Below are 8,918 nucleotides of genomic sequence, written 5' to 3'. Positions count from 1 at the left end.
AAAGGGCAACTCACCACTACCTTCTCTCAAGATATTTGGGAATTCAAGGACTGGTAGTGTATTACATACTATCGGTGATTCTAATGTCCCATAACTGTGATCTCCACTATTCACTAGTTCAGTTCAGTCACTCTCAGGGACTAAATTAATTAGCTGGCAGTTACAGCTATCTTAATTAATCTGTTTAGATATATTAAGACACACCTCCGGAATAAGTGAGTGTCTGAAAGGTAGGGACTGTACCACACGAATCCTGGCAGGAATTGATATACTAGATAATAAAATGTGAGGCTGGATGAACACAGCAGGCCAAGCAGCATCTCAGGAGCACAAAAGCTGACGTTTCGGGCCTGGACCCTTCATCAGAGAGGGGTATGGGGTGAGGGTTCTGGAATAAATAGGGAGAGAGGGGGAGGCGGACCGAAGATGGAGAGAAAAGAAGATAGGTGGAGAGAGTATAGGTGGGGAGGTAGGGAGGGGATAGGTCAGTCCAGGGAAGACGGACAGGTCAAGGAGGTGGGATGAGGTTAGTAGGTAGATGGGGGTGCGGCTTGGGGTGGGAGGAAGGGATGGGTGAGAGGAAGAACCGGTTAGGGAGGCAGAGACAGGTTGGACTGGTTTTGGGATGCAGTGGGTGGAAGGGAAGAGCTGGGCTGGTTGTGTGGTGCAGTGGGGGGAGGGGACGAACAGTTGATATACTGGTGTTAGCCAAAGGCTGCTCACACATAAAGACAGCAGCTGTGAACTGAAGTTACCTGAGCCCTAGCTGCTGGCTTGAGTCGGTTTGAGCTGGTTCAGCTCTTATTTGGTAGAAAAGTAATGAGGTAACCCTAAAGGTGTCCTTGGAGTGAGCCAATAGTAGAAAGACACCACTCTCAGATGAGCTGAGGAGCCAACAAGGAAAAGACACCGCAGTTTGTGAAGATAAGGAAAAAGGATAAAAATGAAGGATTTCAGTGTGCCATCAGCAGCAACTCCAGACAGCAACATTTGCAAAGTGGAACTCTGCGCTTGGGAGTGTGGATAAGACCCCCAAGTCCTGGAAGAGATGCTCAGTCAGAGAGAGCTTCTATTCTCAGGTAACAGTTTTTATTTTTGTTGACTGTTCAGGCAACATCAAGCTTCGTGGGTTGTACATTTGAATTTTAGCCTTGTATAAATTGCATGCTTGCTGTTAAACTTTTCCTAACCAAATGGTGTGAATTGTATGTCTGCTTTAACTAAACAAATAAAAGTAGTGGTTATTTGATATAGACATGACTCCTGTCCTCTTTGTGCCGAGCCAATAGCTGTTGTTGAGGAAGGCAACCGGGCAACAGTGGCTAAGTAAAGCATTGCTTCTCTTAATGCTTCTGACTATGGGCTGCATTTTCACTGCCAAGCCATTTCACTTCAAATGATTTTGACCCTTGACATTCCTTTGAATTAGAAATGTCATTCTAAAGTCAGCACCTTCGAGCCAACTCCATAATAAGTGAGTCAGCGAACTCTTGATAATTGGAACAACCAATGAACTCATAATTCAATCTGGGATGATTGAGCTGACAGGATACTTACTATTTGTTGGTGGCACAGACACCTAATGAATATGACATTGCTGTGCATCATGTATGATTGACCAGATGAAATACTCACTCATTGCCATCTCCATACAATATATAATCCATTCTCAGTTTTAAAACTTCTGTCCAGCCTAATAAGTACAATGTTCGAGATGAGAAGACAGTTTGACAAGTATTTCCCAGTGAGCTATAAGTCAGCCAGCCCACTTCCCCATGGGTTTCATCACTATAACAATAGAGAGTTTGAAAGCCTACTCTGTGCTGTGTGATCCATGATTTGTTTTCAGGAAGAAACAGATTTGTTGATATTGAGATATTTTTAAATTCCTGACTTTCATCCCTCCACAATATGTGATTGTGCCATCAGTTGCATTAAACCTAATTTCTGGAATTCCCTCCTGAAACATCTCCAGCTCTCTGTCTTTTGCCTCTTTAAAATGGTCCTTAAATGGTCAAACTGGGGTCATCCTTTAAAATAGTTTGTTGTCATATCAGATTTGATAACTCTACTGTGAAGCACTTTGGGAGTATTTGTGGTGTTAAGAGGGTACATAAATACAAGCTGTTACTTTAAAATACAGTCAGATAGTTTTCACAACACAGAAAGAGCCCTGTGGCCCATTGTGTCTGTACTGGTTAACAAACATCCATCCATTCTGATCCCATTTTCCAGCACTCAGCCCACAGCCCTGTTTGCTAGGGCACTTCAAATGTTCATCTAAATATTTCTTAAATATCTAGTGACAAGGTTGTCTTACTTCCAGGCTCTTAATCCATCAACCATTTTTAATAAGAGATAGTAGGAACTGCAGATGCTGGAGAATCTGAGATAACAAGGTGTAGAGCTGGATGTACACAGCAGGCCAAACAGCATCAGAGGAGCAGGAAGGCTGATGTTTTGGGCTCAGACGCTTGGGCCTTCCTCAGCCTTCTTGCTCCTGTGATGCTGCTTGGCCTGCTGCATTCATCCAGCTCTACACCTTGTTATCTCCACCATTTTTAAAGTCTTCTTTTCTGCAACTCTCTTTAGTTGAGAGTAGAAATGCGCAACCCTTCGCCCCTTATGTACGAAACCAATTTAGGAAGACTCTGCTGATGAACCCTTCTCTCTCCTTTTTTGAGGATATCTGCTCACTGCTTGCATCCCCTAACAAACAGGAGCATTGCACTTTGTCCATCTCAAGCAAAATCTTTGACTGACCACAGCATCAGGCAGATTCACAATTCCAGTTCCCTGTGTGCTGTGTGTTCGTAATGGGAGGCTGCATGTGACATGGGAATCAAAACAATAATTTTCTCCCACAAAGAACATATGAAAACAATTACCCACTCAATTCCCTAAACAGCCAGGCAGAAAGCTCACAGATTGTCTGGCGGTTTTCATTACCACTTATTGAGTAAGTTTCAAGCTGCCAACACTGTCAAATGATGCTTTGTAATTAATTGCTAACAGAAGAAGCCTGTACCAATGTATTGCCTGTTATTTGTGGTTGCTTTAAAATCATAGGTTTTCTAATGGGCTGAGGGGATAAGTATAACAGTAAAGCACGATTGCTTTTGTTCAGTGTGTGGGGTAAGTCGCTCTTATTTGCTTAAAAAGCACTCCGTCAGGTTTAAGGGCACATCACATTCCTTTGGTTGAGCAAGTATCAGGCTAAATGGATGAATAGTTTTCAGTTCACTTTTATCTTTGTTCGACGTAAAATGCCATCCTACCAGAATCCATAGACTGAAGTGGAAAATGGATCCATTGGCCTGCAAGACGCTAAGTGTTTTTTAAATAGAAGCTTAGTGGGTAGATTCTTCTCTGAGATGTTTTCTAATCAGCCTGTTCAGAGCTGTTATTACACACCTTCAGGTGTAGGTGAGACTTGAACCTAGGCCTCCTAGCCCAGGGTTAGAGACACCACATGCCACAAGAACCTTACAGGCTCTTCTTTTAGAGGTAGTAAGAACTGCCAATGCTGGAGTCAGAGACAACGCAGTGTGGAGCTGCAGGAACACAGCAGGCCAGGTACCATCAGAGGAACAGGAAGGTTGACGTTTCAGTTCAGGACCATTCTTCAGATGTTCTCTTATGTTCATAGAACCTCTGTTTTGTGGAAACAGGCCATTCAGCCCATTGAATCCACTCCAACCCTCCAAAGAGCATCCCTCACAGAGGCACCCACCCATCCTACTCCTGTAACCCTGCATTTACCATGGCTCATGAACCAGCCTGCATATCCCTGGACACCATGGCCAATCCACCTAACCTGTACATCTTTGGACTGTGGGAGGAAACCCTCACCACACAGGGAGAAAGTACAAATTCCACATAGGCAATCATAGAATCCCCACAGTGTGGGGCCAGGCCATTCAGCCCAGCAAGTCCACGCAGACATTCTAAAGGGCATCCCACCCAGATCCATCGAATAGCCCTATATTTCCCATAGCAAATGCAACTAAGCTACGCATCCCTGGGCACTATGGGGCAACTTAGCATGGCCAATCCACCTAACCTGTACAGCTTTGGACTGTGGGGGCAAAACTGGAGCACCTGGAGGAAACACACACAGACACAGGGAGAACGTGCAAACTCCACACAGACAGTCACCTGAGGCTGGGATTTGAACACAGGGCCTCGGGCACTGTGAGGCTGCAGTGCTAACCACTGAGCCACCATTCTGTCAATGTTCCTGTGATCTATTAAAAATAGGTTATAGTTATTTGACTCCAGAGGCTCTTGAACCAACTGGCTGGAAGAAAATGAGCGTGGATCCGGTTTGGCTGGGATTCCTCAGCAGTTCTGAAGAAGAGTCATTTGCAATTCAAGACATCCACTCTGTTTCTCTCTCTACAGAGGGATGATAGATCTGTTGAGTATTACCACAACTTTCTGTTTTCGGCTCAACTGGATAAGTTAGACGTGCAAATCTCACCAAACAAACTGATCATGATAGGAACCATTTCAGCTGGTAATGGCCACCAGCTCCATCCCTAACTGAACCTCACCTTTTCTTATATTCCTATTGACAAACTGGTTCTTAGCTGAAAACTGCAGTTCTGAGGATGGGTCATCGGACCTGACACAGATGACTGACCTGCAGGCCTGACTTTCTGACCTTTTCTAGGAACTTCCATTTTTGAACCAGTCAGACCTGCATTTAAATCTTAAATAAAAACTAGAAGAACTGCAGATGCTGTAAATCAGGAACAAAAATAGAAGTTACTGGAAAAGCTCAGCAGGTCTGGCAGCATCTGTAAAAATAAAAGCAGAGTTAATGTTTTGGGTCCGGTGACCCTCAGAGCCCAGACCCAAAACGTTAACTCTGATTTGAATCTGGAACCTGGAACTTTTTTTCTTAAATCTCAGTTATTTCAAACTGATTTTTTTTTGTTAAATAGCCTTTAACCTTCTCCTTAATAGTCTTTTTTGTCGCCATTAAATGCAATTTGGCATTTTATACTCAAATTATTTATAGAATAATTTTGCCAAACCTGCAGAAAGGTATAAGTGCTTTGTTATTGAACATGAACACTAGCTTGAGCCAAACATTGTTAAAGTTAGAGATATTAGGAACTGTTGATGCTGGAGAATCTGAGATAACAAGGTGTAGAACTGGATGAACACAGCAGGCCAAGCAGCATCAGAGGAGCAGGAAGGCAGATGTTTCGGGCCTAGACCCTTCTTCAGAAATGGGGGAGGGGAAGATGTTTTTGAAATAAACAGGGAGAGAGAGGGAGGCAGATAGAAGATGGATAGGGGAGAAGATAGGTGGAGTCGAGACAAACAAGTCAAAGAGGTGGGGACGGAGCCAGTAAAGGTGAGTGTAGGTGGGGAAAGAGGGAGGAGATACATCAGTCCAGGGAGGACGGACAGGTCATGGGGGCAGGATGAGGCTAGGGGTAGGTAGGAGGTGGGGGTGGTCCTTGAGGTGGGGGGGAGGGGATAGGTGAGAGGAAGGACAGGTTAGGGAGGTGGGGACAAGCTGGGCTGGTTTTGAGATGCGGTAGGTGGAGGGGAAATTTTGAAGCTTGTGAATTCCACATTGATACCATTGGGCTGCAGGTTCCCAAGCGGGATATGAGGTGCTGTTCCTGCAACCTTCGGGTGGCATCGGTGTGGCACTGCAGGAGGCCCAGGATGGACATGTCGTCTGAGGAATGGGAAGGCGAGTTGAAATGGTTCGTAACTGGGAGGTGCAGTTGTTTAGTGCGAACTGAGTGGAGGTGTTCTGCAAAATGGCCCTCAAGCCTCCGCTTGGTTTCCCCAATGAAGTTAATTCGGGCTCAAAATGCTTTTGGAGTTGATAAGACACAATGTAAATGGAAATCTTTTCTTCTTTGTCATACAACACACCTTACATTGTTTTGAAGATTACAGGAGTCCTTTAACAAATGTCTTGCAAGTTTGGCTTCAGTATGGTTGTTGACTGTGGGACAAAGCAAACATTTTTAAGGCCCACTGGGTTTGGGCCCTTCTGTGAATCTCCCAAGCCCTGAGGTTATCTCAACCAGAGATAAGAAACTGAGATGTAATTTACTTGTTCAGATTAACCTGTTCATTGTTAACAAAAACAAACAAAGGCAGGGCTTATACAATTAGGTAGGGCCTTGGGTTAGTGTGGTGGAACATAGGGTTCAGTTCTTTGAAGTTTGCGTCCCATGTAGACAGGATGGTTAAGAAGGTGTTTAACACGCTTGCCCTCATTGCTCAGACCTTTGAGTATGAGATTTGGGATGTCATTTGTTGAGGTCGCACAGGTCATTGATGAGGCCTTTCCTGGAGCACTGTGTTCAGTTCTGGCCTCCCTGTTACAGGAAAGATATCACTCAGCTGAAAAGAGTTCAGAAAAGATTTACCAGGATGCTTCTGAGATTGGAGGATTTGAGTTACAAGGAGAGGCTGGGTAGGCTGGGACTTTTTTCACTGGAGGGTAGGAGGTTGAAACGTTTATAGAGGTTTATAAAATCAAGAGGAGTATAGATAAGTGTGTCTTTTCCCTCGGGGTGGGGTGTGTAGGATTTCAAGATCGGAGGCATATTTTTAAGGTGAGAGAATAAAGATTTTAAAAGGACATGGGATGACAAAGTTTTTTACACAGAGAGCAGTTCATGTGTGAAATGAACTTCCAGAGGAAGTGGCAGATGTGGGTACAGTTACAATGTTTATAAGACATTTGGACAAGTACATGAATAAGAAATTTTGGAGGGATATGAGCCAAATGCAGACAGGTGGAACTAGTTTGGTTTGGCATTTTGTTCGGCATGGACTGGTTGGGCCAAAGGCCCTGTTTCTGTGCTGTATGACTCTATATACTCTGTAATAGCTTTCTTTAGCTAACATATAAGTACTTTAACTAATCACATGATTCATTGCTAGTTGTTAAACCTACCTATGTGCAAACTTTATTTGCTTAGATAACAACGCTGATTAGAAACCATTGCAACTAATTAACTGATACACTTCAGAAAGCCCTGAGATGTATCTATAAGGATGTGGGAATTAATTTCATGTTTCTTTGGCTAGGTACCAGTTGCATTGAGATTTATGGACACTTTCCAATGAAAGGCCCAATAAGAGTTCTCGCTGTCTCAAAGGAAATGTTCTCATTACCTACCTACACACCCCATGGCACTCTCTCACACCCTCAACATTCAATACCATTGCTGAATTTCCCAGTGTCAATATTCTGTATTTATCAATGACCGCAAACTGTGCTGAATCAGCCATATAAATACTGTGGCATCAAGAGGAGGTCAGAGACTGGGAATTCTATGTTGAATAACTTGAATAGCATACAATTCACTGACTTGGAACTGTATCATTTTACCTTCATTATTGCTAGTCAAAATCCTCTCTAAAACTCCCTCTCTAAAACCACATGAACTGCAAAGGTTCAAGAAAGTGGCCTCACCGTTGCTTTCTCAAAGAGGGTTAGGGATAGCTGATAAACACTGGATTTGTCATTGATGCCCATATCCCATGAATGGAAGGAAAACACTGACTGTAACCATGTAGTGGACCAGTTCAGAATATGGCATGTTTTCTGTGCCTTCACCAGCCAGGATCAGCATGCCACTTCCCATCATTGATTTACAGGGCTGTATCTACCTGACCAGGAAGAAGCCTGCCACCTCTGACAAGTTTATTTCAAAGGATTTTGATTAGTGAGTGAGACTGATTGGTAATTTAAGGGTTCCTCGGTATATTGTAGGGCTGGAAGCTCATGTATTATAATTGAAATTACTCCACAGAGGGCAACATCCTATCACCAAGACACCTTTATGTACACATGAAAGAGCTGGAGTTTAGTCCTGCCTCATACAGAATCGGACACCAGGCTGTCAGTTTCTCTCACACTCAACATTTTCATTCAACAGCCCCAATTAGGGAACTCATATTCTATAAGGTCCACCCGGCTAATGTCATTACAATAACTACAATAATGTCCACTCTGAGTTTGGGTTTATTCGTGTATTATAATGCTTACTATTGAGTTTTATGAGTTTGGATTAACACTAACCAAAAGGTGTGTTTGTGTAGGTAACCATCATACCGTTAACCATGGACGCACCATATCCTGTTGTACAGTGGTTCCTGCAATCAGAGGTCCAGAGATTCTGTCCCAAGCAATTCTGTGATGCAGGACTCTGTGCTGGTTGGTCTGTTCCCCGGGACACACACACTGAAACAAGCATCACCTACATCCGGGAGGACCATCAACTTGGTGAGAAGTGCTCTTTGGTTTTCCCCAAGTTTGTTGGTGTTCCAGAACAAGGAGTTGACCCCAACTGGATGTTGCATGCCGGCACATTCCAAGGTCCAGGGCTACGTGCTGAGGGACGCACTAAAGTTTGGGGCAGCTGTCGCCAAGGGGCAGTGGGGAAAGTTCAGTGTCAGAAGTCCTTCTGCTGAAGTCAGTCGGGTGTCCATTCATTTTTCATACCCTCCTAGTGCCTCAGGACATGTAATTATATTATTTTACTTGTAAAAGATGCCTTTGGTTTTTGGGTATGTTCAAACTCCAATGTTTGTTTGTTTCTTTGACACTCTATTGTACAGACCAGAATTGCGTTTGTGACTATGTACATATTCAAAGATTACTTTTATGAATAAAACATATTTGTGAAATAAAAGAAACGATTCAGAGATTCAGCAACAGCTGCTTGAGTCACTGCAAGCCAGTTAGGTCTCAGTACATGTGCTCATATGTCGAGAGTAGGCACTGAGCCCTAGATATATGAGCCTGGATCCCCACACCCAGCCTCTGCGCTACATCTCCCAGCAGCTGTCATTCCTAGTGTCAGATTTTCCTCGCTGCTGAATCAAGGACATCTAATCATTGCAATAAACCTTACCTGTTCATGCCT

The 8,918-nt window shown here is 43.7% G+C and overlaps 1 long non-coding RNA gene across 1 annotated transcript; it reads left to right on the top strand.

Annotated features, from left to right (window-relative positions):
* Nucleotides 1–749: 749 nt before the first annotated feature.
* Nucleotides 750–8,688, top strand: LOC125467099 (uncharacterized). The gene is made up of 2 exons (XR_007250564.2): nt 750–1,079; nt 8,092–8,688. It is a non-coding gene; the product is annotated as an uncharacterized LOC125467099 (long non-coding RNA).
* Nucleotides 8,689–8,918: the final 230 nt, after the last annotated feature.

This window comes from Stegostoma tigrinum, chromosome 33 (assembly GCF_030684315.1).
Source record: "Stegostoma tigrinum isolate sSteTig4 chromosome 33, sSteTig4.hap1, whole genome shotgun sequence".
Taxonomy (NCBI): domain Eukaryota; kingdom Metazoa; phylum Chordata; class Chondrichthyes; order Orectolobiformes; family Stegostomatidae; genus Stegostoma; species Stegostoma tigrinum.
This window is presented reverse-complemented; position numbering and strand designations above follow the sequence as displayed.